Raw genomic sequence first — 19,770 nt, forward strand, 5'->3', positions numbered from 1 at the left:
CCCCCACTGCATGTTCCTTACACTGGGCTGTTCCGCACCTGCGCGATGGTCTCTTGTCCATATCCGGGAGTCTCTGCCGCGTGGCATGCTGGGCAAATTGCCCGCCATTGAAGATAATGGTTGAAAAGATTTATTTGTTGTTGTTGGATGTCGACTGGGACTGAAGGACCATACAGAAACGCAAAAGCACGACCCAATTCTCTTTTGGAGTTGGGCTGAAATTGTGAGACACAGTGGAAATAAATAGACAAAACCATCCCGCTAGGCACAAATGGATAATAATAATCTTTATTATTGCCACACGTAGGCTTAGATTAACACTGCAATACAGTTACTGTGAAAATCCCCAGGGCCTGTTCGAATACACTGAAGCAGAATTCAGAACGTCCAAATTACCTAACACCATGTCTTTCGGGGCTTGTGTTAGGAAACCCACACAGACACGGGGAGAACGTGCAGACTCTGCCAGACAGTGACTCAAGTGGAAATCAAACCTGGGACCCTGGCGCTGTTAAGCAACGGTGCTAACCACTGTGCTACCATACTTCGTGGTATCTCAGCAGGTTCGATCAACAAGTGAATCTATTCCAACACAGAGAACATTTAAACAGCCACTCTCCAGTAAGAATGTGCTGATCATGCATGAAACCTTTGAATCTTTAAGCTAGGGCATGTTCCGCTGGAATAATAGCAAGATGTCCTGGCTCACAAAGTATTTAAATGGTCTCTCTCCAGTGTGACTGTGCTATCTGTCAGTAAATGGTATGACCGACATTCACGCTTCCCACATTGAGCTGCTGAGTGGTCAATCTGCAGTGTCATGACACCCTGGGCCAGTGCGTGGTCAATTCCAGCTCCACTTGACATGGAGTCACAACACAATGAAATTAACTTTTATCTTAAAATACCCCATGTCTTCAGATGGCCAATAACTACAGTCACCTGGCCTTGTAAATTTAAACACTATTAATCTTATATTATTAACAGTAACTATAATTAAATAGGCAACACATGCAACTGGTTAATTCTACTATCCAATGACTGGGACTACGGCGCTGAGAACCCGGGTACGAATCCCAGCCCTGGGTCATTGTCCATGTGGAGTTTGTACATTCTCCCCGTGTCTGTGTAGGTTTCACCCCCACAACCCAAAGATGTGCAGGTTAGGTGTATTGGCCATGCTAAATTGCCCCTTAATTGGAAAAAAAATAATTGGGTGCTCTAAATTTATTTTTAGAAAAATTCTATCTAATATCTAACTCTCAACCATCTCCCCTGAACTCACCCCACCCTCTACACATAGACAGACAAACAAACACAGAGGGGAAAGATAGTGTGAACTTAATGCCGATAATAAAAGGTTAAGAGTCTGTTTCAGATGGAAGTATTGCAGTTAGTTCCTTCACTCGAGGCTTTCAGATGGATGTTGCCTTTACATTCAGTTTGTAATGGTTTTCACAGTAGACTCACAGCATGAGCAGGCAACCAGCATTTGAGAGAGAGAAAAAGTTTCTTCTTCCGGGGTCTAGGAGCTTCATGCCTTCAGACAGTACGCAGTAGAGCAGAGTGAGAAAGCTGCTTCCACCTTGAGGGTCCAGTGTCTTCTCCTGGGTTTTCTCTGAAAAACTACACCTGATAAGAACAAATCGCTAGCAGTTGCCGGGTGGAATACTGTCCCTAGCCAATCCATTGATCACCAGTCAGCCAATTGGAACAAACCCCTTATATCTCTAGGGTGCCATAAAATCTGGATTCGTCTGTCCAAAATAGAAAACTTGATAACACAGTGTACAGTTTTGACACTTTGAGTTGCTTACTTCCTCTGCTCGAGTTAAATGTATGTCTCAATGGTCCAAAATAATAAAGAGAAAATTAAAGGAATACGAATTAAGGGAATCAACCGTAAGATCCAGATAGCAACATGGCTGTATCATGGGTTCCCAGATCAGAGAGGAAGTCCGTTCATTCCCATAGTCAGTGACTTGCACTTTATAGCACCTTAACAGGAATGACAACATTCCATAACCCTTCACAGGAATATTAACTTTCCCAATATTTAAATAGTTGATTGCTGACATTTTTATGCTCGTCTCTCCAATTTAATCCCAAAACACAGCTGTAATTCCCACACAGTCAAAACAGGAATGATCTGCTTTTCTCAACATGAATCAATGGCACTGCAAAATAGCATTCCATAACACACTGACAGTTGTGAAACCACTGATCCTCTGGCTCACTCTGATTCATGGTTAATTGACCTGCCAGAATGCAACATAAACGTGAATTGTGTGTGTATTTCATGTTTATCACATCACACACGTATTTTAGTAAAATGTCTTTCAACTGATTGATCCCAGACTGATTTATTCCACCAATATTAATAACAAATGTTTCATGTCTCCAGTTTTGTTTTACTGCTCCTGTATTCAGCCAATCTCAATTTTTTCTCCGTGCATTTCTTGCTGGTAATTTCTCTCTTATTTTATTCTCCGTACTGTTTAAATCAGTTTCCCATCAGTGTTGTGTCTCTCCATCCAGATTATTCAGACATTGTACCCAAGTTGGTAAAGATTTCAGCATTATGGTTTGTACATTTGATCTGCTAGGTGTCTGCCATTTCCCCCAGTCTCTCTCTTTGTCCTCCTGAAGTTTGTTGTGATCTGTCTCACTGTTTCCTATATTTCCATTTCCCCAGTCTCTCTCTGTTCTCCTGGAATTTGTTACTATCCTCCCCACTATTCCTATATTTCAATTTTCCCCAGTCTATCTCTGTGTCATCCTGAAATTTGTTATGATCAGCCTCACTGTTTCCTATATTTCCATTCCCCCAGTCTCATTCTGTTCTCCTGGAATTTGTTACTATTCTCCCCATTATTCTTATATTTCTATTTTCCCCAGTTTCTCCCTGTCCTCACTGTTTCCTATATTTCAATTTTCACCAGTCTCTCTCTGCCTCCCTTAAGTTTGCCCGATAGGACAGGACATGTGCCATATGTGTTTGCTTGGGTGTTGGTGTGTCCACGAGTGCCTGGTATGTGTGTTTGTAGAATATATTGGTGTGTATGTGTGTCTGTATATTTTCTATGAAATCGACATAGTTAATATAGAAAGATACAGGAGGTGAAGTGGCTGCATGAAGCCCCATGTTGAGGTATAAAAGAGCTTCCTTGACCTTGTTACTAATGACAGTGAATACACTCTGAAAATAACAATTTCAAAACTATTAAAAAAAAAATTTAGAGTACCCAATTATTATTTTTTCAAACGAAGGGGCAATTTAGTGTGGTCAATCGACAATTAACCACTGCACCACCGTGCCACCCACAATTTTAAAAACTAAACGTGATTACACATGCGTACTTGTAGCTTCCTACATTACAACAGTGAATATATTTCAAAAGTACTCCATTGGCTTTAAAACACTTTAGGAGGTCCAGTGGGAGTGAGGTTTTATAGAAATGTACATTTGTTCTCACTGTCCCTACACCCGGACATATTACACACTGTGTCCTCACCAAAATAATTGATAAAGGTAGAGTCTTAATTTTGTGTAATAATCATGGTGTTGACACCATTTTGAATACTCTGTGAAACTCCAGATACACCATATGCACAATTATTTGTTGTAAAACACAGCGAGTTGTTGTGATTTGGAATGCGCTGTCTATAAATGGTGCCAGAATCTCATTGGACTGTAACTTCCAAAAGGGAATTTGGTACATTCTGAAAAAGAAAACAAAACAGTCAAACTATGGGATTAAATGGGTCACTGTACAAAGAGCTGGCACGGGGAAAATGGGCCAAATAGACTCCTCTGTGCTCTAGCAGCTTTGTGTACATGTAAAGCGAGTGATAACAACCTGGAACCTACTGCCTTTGAGGGTGGGAGATGCAGAAATGACGGAAGGATTTCAATTGGAAAGGCACTGAGAGAAATAAACCTACAGGGATTCGGGGATAGAACGGGGCAATGGACAGACTGGCTTCCTCCACAGGGAGCCGACACGGTCCCAAAGGGCTGAATGGCCCCATTCCCCACCCTCCAGATGCTGTGATCTCAGAGAAATTCAGCTGCTCCAGTCTCCAACTAACTGGAGTCCCTCATCTCTGGTGCCATTCCAGTCCAAAGATGTGCAGGTTAGGTGGATTGGCCATGGTAAATTGCCCTTAGTGTCCAAAATTGCCCTTAGTGTTGGGTGGGGTTACTGGGTTATGGGCATAGGGTGGAGGTGTTGACCTTGGGTGGGGTGCTCTTTCCGGGGACCGGTGCAGACTCGATGGGCCGAATGGCCTCCTTATGCACTGTAAATTCTATGATAATCTATGATCTATGATTCTTGTAAATGTCCTCTACACCCTCTCTAAGTACTTGACATATTTCCTAAAGTGTGGGGCCCATATATAGGTTTCCACTCTAAAAGGTAGAATTGATAAGTCCAGGGTTAGACTGCACTGGGAGCACTTTCAACATTGGTGATCTCCATTAAGAAAAGGAAATAGAGGCACTGGAGAAGGTGCAACAAAGATTCATAATATACAGAACTGAGAGCATTTAACACTCAGGAAAAGGCTGGGGCTGCTTTTTTCTGGAAAAGAGCAGACTGATGGGTGACCTGATGGAAATCTTTAAGATTATGAAGGGATTCAATAATCCAACAGGAATTTCAGTAGAAACCTCTTTACCCAGCGAGTGGTGAGAATGTGGAACTCACTCCACAGCGAGTGGGTGAGGTGAACAGCATGAATACACTGAACGTAAAGCTAGATGCACACATGAGAGAGAAAGAATAGGAGATGCTGATGGGGGAGATGTAGAAGGGTGGGTGGAGGATCATGTGGAACAGAAATACTGACACAGACCATGGCTAACCTCAGCCGGTATGGGAATTGAACCTGTGCTATTGGTGTCACTCAGCACAAACCAGCCATCCAGCCAACTGAGCTAACCGATCCCAGTGTAAATCTGTAATAATTCCTTCAATATTGCCGGAGATTGCCCGTCTCCCACCATACTATTTAATGTTGTTTCCCAGTGCACCTCAGACAACTTGCCCGTTTTCTTCTGTGAGAAGCACCGAGATAAATTAAACAAAAGAACAATGTAACCACCATAGCCCATCTTCAAGTCAATGTGGCATGACTTTTGCGGTTTCCAAACAGAAATGGTAATGAAACATCTTCTAACCTCACTGTTTCACCCTTGTGAAATGTGAAACCAGATGTTCGCAAGAAGGCTCAGAGAGAATCAGGCCACTGGAGACAAAGTCATGAGACTGGCCAGTCCAGCAGAAAGAAACCCTCTGACCATCCCCATTGACCAACAGAATGAACAAAATGCAGTCCTGGATGTAACTGAGAACAGAAACTATAACAGCACAATCCAATCCCTGTAATCAGTTGCAAACTTGTTGGTGTCTCAGAAAGTGCGATGAATTACTAAATCCCTTCACACATTGAGGGCAGGTGAACGGCCTCTCCCCAGTATGAACTCCCTGGTGTGACTGCAGACAGCATAACCAAGTGAATTGTGTGAGATAATGGGGATTATGGAGACATGGCTGCAGGATGACCAGGGATGGGAATTGAATATATTCAGTATTTAGGAAGGACAGACAAAAAGGAAAAGGCAGTGGAGTGGCAGTGCTGGTTAAAGAGGAAATTAATGCAATAGTGAGGAAGGATATTAGCTCCAACAATGTGGAATCTGTATGGGTAGAGCCGAGAAACAGCAAGCGGCAAAATAATAAGTGGGCGTCGTATACAGACCCCAAACTGCAGTGGTGATGTTGGGAATGGCACAAAACAGGAAATTAGGCTGATTGTTAAAGTTTCTATAGGTATATGACGAGGAAAGGATTGGTGAAGACAAACGTAGCTTCCTTAGTCAGAAACAGGGGAATGTATAATAGGGGACAAAGAAATGGCTGGGCAAATAAATACATATTTTGGTTCTGTCTTCAGAAATGTGGACACAATTCAGACACAGGAATGTTGGGGAAGGCAGGATTTAGTGAGAGGGAGGAACTGAAGGAGATCAATAGCGAAGTGGTGTTGGGGAAATTGTTGGGATTGAAGGCTAATAAATCCCCAGGGCCCGATAATCTGCAACTCAAAGTACTTAAAAAAGTGACTCTCCATGGTAGTCTATGTAGAGGTATTACGGTACCTGGTAATGCTGGAACACCATTGGTACATATTGTATGTTTCTTATTGGTCAAGCTGTATGGTAGTTCTGCCCTGCAAGGCGGGGTATAAGAGCCCGTGCCGCCCCAGCAGCATTCTTTCTGTACCTGAGCTGCTGGGGGAAACATCTAGCTTATTAAAGCCTTCAGTTGGACTACAACCTTGCTTTTGTGGTGATTGATCGTGCATCACTTTAATAAGGTAGATTTAAAAGGATGGAGCTCCGAATCAAGCCGGAGTGTCTGCAACTTAGCCCCCACGTGGCAAACTCCGCGGCAACCGTCAAGCACTGGCTGGCGTGTTTTAACGGATATCTCGGAATAGCCGAAAACACACCCACGGGAGAACAGAAATTGCAAGTCCTGCACTAAAGGGTGAGCCCGGAAATTTACACCCTCATCGAGGCCACGGACGACTTCGATGCTGCATTGGAGCTGCTAAAAGGACATTATATTCGCCGGGTAAACCAGGTCTACGCCCGACATCTGAGAGCAACGAGGCGACAAATCCCTGGGGAAATCGCTGGAAGAATTCTACCATGCGCTCCTGGTGTTGGGGAGAAACTACAGCTGCCCGCAAGTTTCGGCGAGCAACCACACAGAACTTTTGATCTGGGACACTTTCGTTGCAGGTATGCTGTTTTCCCAAATCCGCCAGCGATTGCTGGAGAAAGACACCCGAGGCCTCAAGGGAGGCACGGGCCCTTGCAGGCTCCCTGGATGTGGCTTCCCAAAACGCCCGCACTAGCGTCCCCGACCATGCGGCAGCCCCCTGGGCAGCGTGGAACTCCCCCGCGGCCGACCCCAAGACATTTCCCATCCCCCCAACAAGCTTGTGCTGCAAGGCGGCCTGGCAACCCCGGGGGGCCCCGCTGATACTTTTGCGGGCAGGCCAAGCACCCCCGGCAGCGCTGTCCGGCCCGCGCATCCACCTGCAAGGGATGCGGTAAAAAGGGCCACTTAGTGGTGGTATGCCAGGCCCGGGCGGTCGCTGCGGTCTCCGGTGGCAAATGCAGACCGCCACCACAACCCTCTCCACAGTCCCCATGCGGCCAGCGAGCGCCGCCATCTTCTTCCTCCAGGGCCACATGCGGCCCCCGGGTGCCGCCATTTTGTCCTGCGGACGCCACGTGCGATGCCTGGTGCCCGCCGGAGCCCCACGCACACCCCAGCCACCAGTCCCTCCTTCCCACAGGTGCCCCCGTCCCAGGAGGATCGGTCCTTCCGTCGGCCCTGTCTACCCCCCCGCCTACAGTCGCACCCTTCTCAGGTCAACCGGTTTCCCCACCAGCGCCGTCTATAGTTAATTGTGAATCTGTAAATAGTTACGACAATAAGACAAAACGCTGTACGGAGGTTTATGGTACCTCCATAACTATAAATTCTACCACGTTACCATGTTGTAATATCAAGCCACCACCCCCGACGGACTCTTTTTTAACAGGGGGTGAATGTGGTAGGCTGTGTAGAGGTATTACGGTTCTTGGTAATGCTGGAACACCATTGGTAGATATTGTATGTTTCCTATTGGTCAAGCAGTATGGTAGCTCTGCCCTGTAAGGCGGGTATAAGAGCCCATGCCGCCCAGCAGCCTTCTTTCTGTACCCGAGCTGCTGGGGGAAACATCTAGCTTATCAAAGCCTTCAGTTGGACTACAACCTCGCTTTAGTGGTCATTGATCATGCATCACTCTCGAAATAGTGGATGCATTGGTGGTCACCTTCCAGGATTTTATAGACTCTGGAACAAATCCTGCAGATTGGAGGGTGCCTTATGTAGTTCACCTATTTAAAACAAGAGATAGAGAGAAAACAGGGAATTATAGACCAGTAAGCCTGACATCGGTAGTGGGGAAAAGTCTCAAATCCATTGTCAAAGATTTTGTAGCAAAGCACTTATAATAATAATCTTTATTGCCACAAGTAGGCTTACATTAACACTGCAATGAAGTTCCTGTGAAAAGCCCTGAATCGTCACACTCTGACGCCTGTTCGGGTACAGAGGGAAAATTCAGAATGTCCAAATCAAAGAACAGCACGTCTTTTGAGATTTCTGTGAGGAAACCGGAGCGCCCGGAGGAAACCCACACAGACACGGAGAGAACATGCCGACTCCGCACAGACAGTGACCCAAGCCAGGAATCAAACCTTGGACCCTGGCGCTGTAAAGCAACAGTGCTACTGTTCAGTCCCACAAAACCTAGAAAACAGTGGCAGGACTGGCAGACTCAGCATTGATTTATGAAGGGGAAATCATGCTTGACAAATCTACTGGAATTCTTCGAAGGTGTAACTGGTAGAGTTAACGAGGAGGAGCCAGTGGATGTGGTATATTTGGACTTTCAGGTGGCTTTTGTCCCGCATAAGAGATTAGTGTGTAAAATAAAAGCACATGGAATTAGGCGCAGTGTGTTGATATGGATTAAAAAAACTGACAAGAAACAAAGAGTAGGAACGGATGGGTCTTTTTCAAATTGGCAGGCAGTGACTAGTGGGGTACCGCAGGGATCGGTGCTCAGGCCCCAGATATTCACAAGATATATTAATGATTTTTAAAAAAAATGTAAAGTACCCAATTCCTTTTTTCTAATTAAGGGGCAATTTAGTGTGGCCAATTCATCGACCCTGCACATCTTTGGGTTATGGGGTTGAGACCCACGGAGACACAGGAAGAACTTGGCTCCACATAGTCAGTGATCCGGGGCAGGGTTGAACACTGGTCCTCAGCGCCGTGAGGCAGCAGGCCTAACCACTGTGCCACCCTATATATTAACTATTTAGATGAGGGAACAAAATGAGATGGCAGACTATTATCTGAACGGCCATAGATTAGGAGAGGGGACTACGCAACGAGACCTGGGTATCCTCGTACACCAGTCACTGAAGGTACACATGCAGCTACAGCAGGTGTAAAGAAGGTAAATGCTATGCTAGCCTTCACCGCAAGCGGATTAGAGTACAGCAGCAGGAGTATCTTGCTGTCATTATACAGGGCCTTGGCGAGACCATACCTGGAATATTGTGTGCAGTTTTGGTCTCCTTATCTGAGGAATTATGTTCTTGCTCCAGAGGGAGTGCAGCGAAGGTAGGTGCAGGGTAGATGCAGGATAGATTTTCCCGATGGTGGGAGTGTACAGAACCAGAGGTCGCAGTCTGAGGACAGACCATTTAGACAGAGATCAGGAGAAATTTCTTCAACCAGAGAGTGGTGAGCCTGTGGAATTTGTTACTGGAGGAAATAGTTGAGGCCAATACATTGAATGTTTTCAAGAAGCAGTTAGATATAGCACTTTGGGCGAAGGGGATCAAAGGAGATGGAGGGGAAAGCGGGATTAGGCTATGGAGTTGGATGATAAGCCATGATCATAATGAATGGCGGAGCAGGCGCCAAGGGCCAAACGATCTCTTCGTGCTCCTATTTTCGATGTTTCTATGTAATCCCTTCCCACACTAAGAGCAGGTGAATGGCCTCTCCCTAGTGTGAACTCGCTGGTGTTTCTGCAGACTAGATGACTGTGTGAATCCACTCCCACACTGAGAGCAGGTGAACGGCCTCTCCCCAGTGTGAACTCGCTGGTGTGTCTGTAGGTTGGTTAACTGAGTGAATCCTTTCCCACACTGAGAGCAGGTGAATGGCCTCTCCCCAGTGTGAATTTGTTGGTGTGTCTGCAGACTGGATGACTGAGTGAATCCCTTCCCACACTGAGAGCATGTGAACGGTCTCTCCCCAGTGTGAATGCGCTGATGTCTCAGCAAGGTGGATGAATCACTAAATCCCTTCCCACACTAAGAGCAGGTGAACGGTCTCTCCCCAGTGTGAACCCGTTGATGTCTCTGCAGGGTAGATAACTGAGTGAATCCCTTCCCACACTGAGAGCAGGTGAACGACCTCTCCCCAGTGTGAACTTGCTGGTGTCTCAGCAAGGTGAATGAATCAATGAATCCCTTCCCACACTGAGAGCAGGTGAACGGTCTCTCCCCAGTGTGAACTCGCTGGTGTGTCCGCAGGGTGGATAACTGAGTAAATCCCTTCCCACACTGAGAGCAGGTGAACGGTCTCTCCCCAGTGTGAACTCGCTGGTGTGTCCGCAGGGTGGATAACTGAATGAATCCCTTCCCACACTGAGAGCAGGTGAATGGCCTCTCCCCAGTATGAACTCGCTGATGTTTCCGCAGGGTGGATGAATCAATGAATCCTTTCCCACACTGAGAGCAGCTGAATGGCCTCTCCCCAGTGTGACTGCGGCGATGAATCTCCAGCACAGATGGGGCTCCGAATCCCTTCCCACAGTCCCCACATTTCCACGGTTTCTCCATGTTGTGAGTCTCCTCGTGTCTCTCCAGATTGGACAATCAGTGGAAGCCTCGTCTACACACAGAACATGTGCACTGTCTCTCCTCACTGTGAACGGTGTGTTGTTTTTTCAGGCTGTGTAACTGGTTTCAGCTCTTTGCACAGTCAGTTAGGGTCTGGTTTAGCACAGGGCTAAATCGCTGGTTTTGAAAGCAGACCAAGGCAGGCCAGCAGCACGGTTCAATTCCCGTACCAGCCTCCCCGAACAGGCGCCAGAATGTGGCGACTAGGGGCTTGTCACAGTAATTTCATTTGAAGCCTACTTGTGACAATAAGCGATTTTCATTTTCATTTCACTGGAACTCATTCACTCGGTTGTGTTGTGTGAGTCTTGGTGCTTTTCCAATCACATGCACGTTTAAAATCTTTTGAAGCCGACAGATCGGACAAACATTTCTCCTTCTCGCCGATGATATTCAGAGCCCGATGATATTCAGATCAGAAGGAATCGAGTGAGTTTGTCACATCGAGACATGATGTTTGAGATTTCTGTCTGTAATTCCTCCTCTTCCAATATCCTTCAAAAACAATTTACAACGGTCATCATTGTTAGTACACATTATTTACTCTCTTGTTCTCAAAAAGCTCTAAATCTCCATCTCACATTCTCCCTCCATTCTCACTCTGCTGTATCTAATATTCACCCTCCCAATTCTCCTGAACGTGCTGATTCATGTTGATTGACAGATCCAAGCTCAGCTCACTGCTTCCTGACCAGGACACAGAGATTAGAATAGGAGTAAGAGTCGGTCAATTGGCCCACTGAGTCTGCTCAACCATTCAATGAGATCCTTGGCCGATCGATCGCAACACCATTTTCCCCACACAATCCCCATATCCCTCGACATCTTCAATATCTAGAAACCAGTCAATATTTGCCTTGAACATACCTGATGACTGAGGCTCCACATTCCTCTGGAGTAGAGAATTCCAAAGCTTCACCACATCCTCGAGTGAATAAATCCCTCCTCATCTCAGCTTTCTCTCTATTTTCCTACCTGTTCCCCATAACTCTTAACTCCATTGTCAATAAAATATCTGTCAAACTTGTGCTTCAATATATTCAATGACCCCCAGATACAACTGGTCCTTGTGGAAGAGAAATCCAAAGACTAACAACCCTCTGAGGGAAGAGGTGACTGGAAATCTATAACATAGCCACGGTCCTTTATTACAAGATGAGAAATAATAACAAATTTACTTTATTACAAACTGTAAATAACATATCTAATCTGGACCATGCAACAACACTAGGCATATCTCTGTCCATTATTAATTTAATTGCCCTGAAATGCCAGCCATCTCCTGGGAAACCCACCCCTTTAATTGTGAACATTAGGAAAGAGACAATCCTTTTTTGAAATAAATTTAGAGTAACCAATTTTTTTTTTTTGCAATTAAGGTGCAATTTAGCGTGGCCAATCCACCTACCCTGCACATCTTTGAGCTGTGGAGCTGAGATCCATGCAGACACAGGGAGAATGTGCAAACTCCACACGGACAGTGACCCAGGGCCGGGATCGAACCCGGGTCCTTGACCCTGTGAGGCAGCAGTGCTAAGCACCATGCTTTTTGTCAGTCAAATAAATGCGTCAACCTGTTAAGGCAATGTTTTTCAAACTTTGTTTCCGGGGATCCATTTTTAATCAACCGGCCAACCTTCGGGACCCAACCCGGCCGACCTTGACGACCCACGCCAGCTGACCTTTGCGACCCTCGCCGACTGACCTTGATGACCCACACCGGCCGACCTTGACGACCCATGCTGGCCGATCTTCGCGACCCACCATTTTCCCTTACCTTGTTTGCAGCTGACAAAAGGGAGGAATCGCAATCGCATCCAAAGCCCGTGATGTCAATGTTCAGGGGGTGTGACCTACTCTCTGCCTCCCTTCAGACATGAAGAATACATAGAATAAAAAAAAAAATCTTCTGCATCTTTGATTGCGCAAATTCGCTGGCAACAGCCGGCTTTTTTTTTTTACAACTTCGGGGGGGGGGGCGGTTGTTTGATAAAGTTTCACAGGAAAAAAATGCAGAAACTGAAAATGTTTTAATCCTCTAGAAATTGGAGTTACATCACATTTCACCCAAACATTACGATTAAAAATGTTAAAAAATAAAAGACACTTAAAAATCAATCAGTTAATTGATAAAGCTTCCTAATACAACCTGCAGGCACTTGGAATGTTTAAAATCAAGATTTAAAACGCTGACATTCTTGGTTGAAGTTACAGCTGCGGTGAAACCATCGTTGGATCATTCGCCATTCTTGGAGAAAGAGACTTCCACTTCATCATTTAGCCATCTGGGATGGCCACTTCCAGAATACAAAATGGACGCTCGCAAAGAACATAGGGAACTGTGGACAATACTAGAAAACAAGTAGACACAGCGCCTGAATGCATATTTGGGAAACAGCTTCCAGATGGAATTGAAACTATGGGTCGATTAGCATATTGTTGGCCCATCTCCGGGAAACAAAGGAATGATACTCAGGTAACCGATACTATTACAGACATTCCAGTGCCAGTTCCCCAACCAAAAAGCACAAACAAAGCAAAGCCAACAGCCACCTAAGACACGCCCAGCCATCAGGGCACCCACCCCTTCATTTGTCAAGATCGAGAAGCGGCGCAATTAATTGGGACTAAGTTTAAGGCCCGCCTAAAAGCGCGCAAAGCCCCTCCAAGTATAAGAAGGAACCCCCACAAGAGAATCGCTCTCTTGGAATTGGCTCTTGAAGCGGAGAGACCCTTCCACCAGCGTCACCAGTTCAAGGTCAACGCTCGCTATCAGACGGACGACCTTAGCTGTTCTCCTGTATACCTTCGAACCCAACAGCCTCAGATCCAAACAACAGCCATTGTTCCTCTGACTAAGTGGGCACCGAAGTTAGGTATAGGCGTTAGCATTAGAGATAGTTTAGTTGGTAGTACTGTTGTGCATGAGTAGATCTTACTGTGTGTGTAAATAAATTATTAAAAGTTGGCTGCTGCGGGGTTGCAGACGGATTTGCGTGTTTGGGAGCGCCGTGACGGACGGCTCCGTGGCCCTCCCGACACCTGCCCACAACCCACCCGCGGGTCGCGCCCCCGACTTTGACAATGCCTGTGTTAAGGAGACGGGTGGGGGAGTTGAAAACACTTTGTGGAGTCATGAGCCTTCACGTAATTTTTTTTCTCCCAATTAAGGGGCGATTTACCGTGGTTCCAGGTTGGGCTCAAATCATTAATGAGGACAGTGATCTCTGGCAAGGAAGGAAACCCTGGCAGGTGGGCGGGGAAGATTCACAAACACCCGCTGGAGGCCCCAAATCCTCAATAAGACCCATTGGTTTTATTGTCAGTCTGCAGACAGGAGCTGGAGAACTGAACCCAGGCAGAGGAGAGGGAGGGAGAAAACTGCGAGTGGAGGAAAGAGATGGGTTTGGATTTCAGCCCAGGGAGGAGGGAGAGTGTGTGGGATGTGGCAAAATGTTCCAGAGAAACTAGAATTGTCTGTTCAGAATTTCTATCCTGGACTGACAGTGATGGCTGTATTTTTTTAATTTAAATTATTACAAAAAAAATTTAGAGCACCCAATTCTTCTTATTACCCCAATTAAAGAGTAATTTTAGCGTGGCCAATTCACCTACCTTGCACATCTTTTTGGATTGTGGGGGTGAGACCCGCGCAGACATGGGGAGATTGTGCAAACTCCATACGGACAGTGAGCCAGGGCTGGGATCTAACCCGGGTCCTCGGCTAACCACTGCCCCTAGTGATGACTTTTGTAAACTCCTTTTACAGGATATTACAAGGGGAGGATTTACAGATGGAAACTCAAATCAAACTTCACATCAAGATTTAACAGAGTCACTCCATTCATCAGGACCTGAATATCATTGGCCTGTGAATGTGGAAGAAGAAATGTTTGTCTGTTCTGTCTGTAGGAAAAGGTTTTCAAGATCAGTGAGACTGAAAAAATACCCGATACACACGCGACTCGAGTCGAGTGTTCCAGTGAACTGACTGTGGAAAGAGCTTTAACCAGTCACACAGTCTGAAAAAACATTACGCCATTCACAGCGGGGATAGACCGGACACATGCTCTCTGTGGGGACAAGACATAAACTGATCGTCAATGTGGAGTGGGACAAGGATACCAGCAGCTTGCTGAAACCATGGGAATGTGGGGACTGTGGGAAGGGATTCAGATCCCCATGTGAGCTGGGGACTCATCACCGTAGTCACACCGGCGACAGACCATTCACCTGTTCTAAGTGTGGGAAGGGATTCACTCAGTTATCCGAGTGAGGATTCACCAAGATGTGGGAGCTGGCTGGTGAGGAACTGAGCGGCCTTTCATAAGCTTCAGGCTGCTCTGTGTAAGATAGGAGTTTGATTCGGGATGGTATACCCGGCAAAGCTGCAGCTCGCATAGGAGTGCAAAGACTGCCATTTTGAGACACTGGAGGAGGAGAACATTGTAAAACATGGACTGGAGTCCAGTTATCTGTATTGGACAAGATCTACGTTTCCTATGGGATGGGTGTTGTTATTTCCTCTATATAGTTTTGATATTTTCTGATAAAATCTGTTTTTCTGTTTGGGGTGAAGGGAGATTTTCTTTATGAAGCACAATGTAGACATATAGGGGGTGGGGAGGGAGACGGGTTAGCTACCTGATGACTAAAGAACTGTTTTTGTTTTACTCTGAGTGTATGGGTACGTGTGTGGCAGCCATCTTGGGTGGACTCTTGGCCTGTACAAAAGATAAAGAAAAGCTGTTCAATAGCAGATTATAAAAGGATTATGGGACACAGATTTATGATTGTGAGCAAGATCTACAGGGGAGGTTTTACACAGTGAGTGGTAATGATCTGAACTCAATGTTTACACACAAAGGTCGATAATCTCCAGGTCCGAATGGTGCTGTCAGAATTTGATGTGAGGATTGGTTGTGAGTTTCCTGTCTGCGAACCCCTTTCTAAGCCCCTGTGAAAGAAGTTTACAAAGGCATCACTGTCAGTCCAGAAATGAAATTCAGGAAAGATAAATATTTCTCCTGGTTTGAGTTTGCGGTGTGTAAATCCTCCCCTACTAATCCCCTGTAAAAGGAGTTTCCAAATTTAATCACTGTCAGACCAGGATAGAAATTCACAACATTCTCCCCTCCTGGTCCAGGATGACCGCTCACCCCCCCGCTGCACAGTGACCCTCTTGTCCTTGATTTGAGGGTGTTGTCTACTCAGGGTTGGGAGTTTCTGCCTTGGGTCTTCATGTGACTGAACAGAGCTGCAGAGCTTTGGACACATGGGACAGAATGTCCAATGAATCTTAGAATTTACAGTGCAGAAGGAGGCCATTCAGCCCATCGAGTCTGCACCGGCCCTTGGAAAGAGCACTCAATTTAAATACACACTTCCCAACCTATCCCCTCAACCCAGTAACCCCACCCAAACCATTTTGACATTAAGGGCAATTTAGCATGGCCACTCCACCTAACCTGCACATCTTTGGACTGTGGGAGGAAACCGGAGCACCCGGAGGAAACACACGGAGATAGTGAAATGAGAGTGCAATCTGGAGAGCAGGATTGGCTTCCTTTTCTTTCCATCTCTGCCACCGCTTTGCATCATCAATAAGACATTGGGACTCAAAGACGAATCCAGTTTGATGGACAAGTTGTCTCCATTCTGAACAATGGGGAACAAGCTCCTCCCACTCATTGTAACATCGCCCCGTCAAAGATGACAACCGCGCATGCGCCCTGATGCACATCCAATAAAGATGGCGGTCGTTACCCCGAGCCGAATTTGAGGAGCTGCAGCCCCGCTCGGTACAAACTGGGTCCCGTCAATATTTCCGCGGTTTGCGGCTTACAACAGCTTTACACAACGTTTTCGCTCATCTCCGCGATCTCTCGCTCCCTCCATATTGTTAAACGCCACTTACCAATTTCGGATCTCAAAAAGACGCCCTTCTGCTTTGTCATTACCCACACTGCGCATGCTTCAATCATAGCGGACCCCACCGCTCAATCTTTCCGATTGTTTGGAGGACCAGCCGCTCCCGGTCGGTCCTCCAGACCCGCCCCCCTCTTCCTATCGGGAGCTGCCGTCAATCACCCGGGCATTGTGACGGTTACAGATCGTGAGAGCAGCCACAGGCTCAGTCTGACTCTCTGATTGTCCAATAATAACAGTGAGAGTCTCAGTGGGACAATCAGACAATAATAGCGGAGATGGGACCCAGAGGAGAAACAGCAAAGGATTCACTCACTTTGAGAGTAACAAACACAGTGCCTGTTCCCATAATAAGTCAGGCTGCAGTGTGTGAATGAACATATCATTGGATCCAATTTAGAATCATAGAATCTCCTCAGTGCAGAAGGAGGCCATTCGGCCCAGTGAGTCTGTAGCAACCCCCTGAAAGCGCAACTAACCTTCGCGAATTCCCCACCCTATCCCCACAACCCCTCCCAGTGACAATTTAACACAGCCAATCCATGTAACCTGCACATCTGTGGACTGAGAGAAAACCAGAGCATCCGGAGGAAATCTATGCAGACACAGGAAGAATGTACAAACTCCACATAGACAGTGACCCAAGGTCAGAATGAATCATAGAATCTACAGTGCAGAAGGAGACCATTCGGCCCATCGAATCTGCACTGGCATTACCTGATCTGGCCAACTCACTGAAATGTGGTTAATTCTGAATTGCCTAGCAAGCCACTCAGTTTAAGGGCAATTAGGAATGGGCAACCCAGCTGGTTTGCCCGTGACACTCACATCCCATAAAGAATAGAGAAAATCAAAGGGCTGTTTCCAGTGCCGGTTTCCAAGGAATCAGTACTGGGCCCTTCACTCCTGGTTTACATCATTGATTTGAGAGTAAATGTGGGAACATGAATAAGATGTTTACCTGTGACACAAAAATGGTTAAACACTTGATAGTGAGGAAGAAAGCTGGAGGGAAAACAAGGCAAAGGATTACATGATAAATGGCAGGACAGGACTAGTTAGGCCAGAGCTAGATTCCTGTACACAGGAAGATTGCACTCGAGAGAGTAGAACAAAGAACAAAGAAAAGTACAGAACAGGAACAGGCCCTTCGGCCCGCCAAGCCTGTGCCTGTCCGTCTAAACTAAAATCTTCTACACTTCCTGGATCCGTATCGCTCTCTTCCCATCCTATTCATGTATTTGTCAAGATGCCCCTTAAATATCCCTGCTTCCACCACCTCCTCCGGCAGCGAGTTCCAGGCACCCAATACCCTCTGTGTAACAAAACTTGTCTCGTACATCTCCTCTAAACCTTGCCCCTCGCACCTTAAACCTGTGCCCCCTAGTAATTGACTCCTCTACCCTGGGAAAAAGCCTCCGACCATCCACTCTGTCTATGCCCCTCATAATTTTGTAGACCTCTATCAGGCCGCCCCTCAACCTCCGTCATTCCAGCGAGAACAAACCGAGTTTATTCAACCGCTCCTCATAGCTAATGCCCTCCATACCAGGCAACACCCTGGTAAATCTCTTCTGCACCCTCTCTAAAGCTTCCACTTCCTTCTGGTAGTGTGGCGACCAGAATTGAACACTATACTCCAAGTGTAGCCTAAATAAGGTTCTATACATAGAACATAGAAAATACAGCACAGAACAGGCCCTTCGGCCCACGATGTTGTGCTGAACCTTTGTCCTAGATTAATCATAGATTGTCATTGAATTTACAGTGCAGAAGGAGGCCATTCGGCCCCCTGAGTCTGCACCGGCTCTTGGAAAGAGCACCCCACCCAAACTCAACACCTCCACCCAACACCAAGGGCAATTTTGGACACTAAGGGCAATTTATCATGGGCAATTCCTATACTCAATGCCCCGGCCAATGAAGGCAGTACAGAGGGGATTTACGAACATCAGCCAGAAATTGACAATGTTTGCTCTGAGGAAAGTTTGGATAAACTGGGGCTGTTTTCTTTGGAACAGAAAAGACTGAAGAGAGACCACAATGAAATTATGAAAAGCAGCCTGGCTAGCTCAGTCGGCAGAGCATGGGAGTCTTAATCCCAGGGCCGTGGGTTCAAGACCCACTCTGCGCGCTTCAGCTTCTTTAATCGGAGAACATGGAGCGGAACTGTTTTATGGGTGGCACAGTAGCACAGTGGTTAGCACTGATGCTTCACAGCACCAGGATCCCGGGATTCAATTCCCACTTGGGACACTATGTGCGGAGTCTGCACGTTCACCAGTGTCTGTATGGGTTTCCTCCCACAAGTCCCAAAAGACGTGATTGTTAGGTGAATTGGACATTGCGAATTCTCCCTCTGCGTACCAGAATAGATGCCAGAGTGTTACTACTAGGGGATTTTCACAGTAACTTAATTGCCGTGTTAATGTAAGCCTACTTGTGACAATAATAAAGATTATTCTAAATATATAAAATTCTGGGGGATCATGATGGCACAGTGACTCTGTGCCTGTGTGCTGGGGACCCGGGTTCGATCCTGGCCCCGGGTCACAGTCTGTAAGGAGTTTGCACATTCTCCTATTGTCTGTGTGGGTTTCACCCCCACAACCCAAATTTGGGGCAGCACGGTAGCATTGTGGATAGCACAATTGCTTCACAGCTCCAGGGTCCCAGGTTCGATTCCGGCTTGGGTCACTGTCTGTGCGGAGTCTGCACATCCTCCCGGTGTGCGTGTGGGTTTCCTCCGGGTGCTCCAGTTTCCTCCCACAGTCCAAAGATGTGCAGGTTAGGTGGATTGGCCATGTCAAATTGCCCTTAGTGTTGGGTGGGGTTACTGGGTTATGGGGATAGGGTGGAGGTGTTGACCTTGGGTAGGGTGCTCTTTCCAAGAGCCGGTGCAGACTCGATGGGCCGAATGGCCTCCTTCTGCACTGTAAATTCTATGACTATGTACAGGGTAGGTGGCTTGGCCAAATTAAATTGCCCCTTAATTGGAAAAAAATATAAATTTATATATTTTTTAATTTCTGAGGGATCTTAATAGATTGGATAGGAAGGTCCAATTCCCTTTGGTTGAGGGATACATATAAAAGGGGGCAGAGATTTAGGGAAGGACTAGGAGGTTTAGAGGGTGGTGAGGATCTGTGACATGCTGCCGGAAATGATGGCAGAAACCCTCTTAACATTTATAAAGTATTCAGATAGTCATTTGAATTGATGTAACTTAAAAAGCTACAGACCACAATCTGGAAATTGAGATTAGGCTGACTACCTATTTTGTA

At 46.3% G+C, this 19,770-nt stretch overlaps 1 long non-coding RNA gene across 3 annotated transcripts; it reads right to left on the reverse strand.

Annotated features, from left to right (window-relative positions):
- Positions 1-8,077: 8,077 nt before the first annotated feature.
- On the reverse strand, positions 8,078-16,569 carry LOC140418424 (uncharacterized). Of its 3 annotated transcripts, XR_011945029.1 has the most exons (3): positions 16,476-16,569; positions 12,336-12,426; positions 8,078-11,053 (listed from the first exon to the last, which is right to left on the reverse strand). It is a non-coding gene; the product is annotated as an uncharacterized lncRNA (long non-coding RNA). The 3 variants fall into 3 exon arrangements; XR_011945030.1 differs by lacking the exon at positions 12,336-12,426 and having other exon boundaries at positions 16,476-16,561; XR_011945031.1 differs by lacking the exons at positions 12,336-12,426; positions 16,476-16,569 and adding an exon at positions 15,203-15,898.
- Between the last annotated feature and the right edge of the window lie 3,201 nt (positions 16,570-19,770).

The sequence above is a fragment of the Scyliorhinus torazame genome, chromosome 5 (genome assembly GCF_047496885.1).
Source record: "Scyliorhinus torazame isolate Kashiwa2021f chromosome 5, sScyTor2.1, whole genome shotgun sequence".
Classification (NCBI taxonomy): domain Eukaryota; kingdom Metazoa; phylum Chordata; class Chondrichthyes; order Carcharhiniformes; family Scyliorhinidae; genus Scyliorhinus; species Scyliorhinus torazame.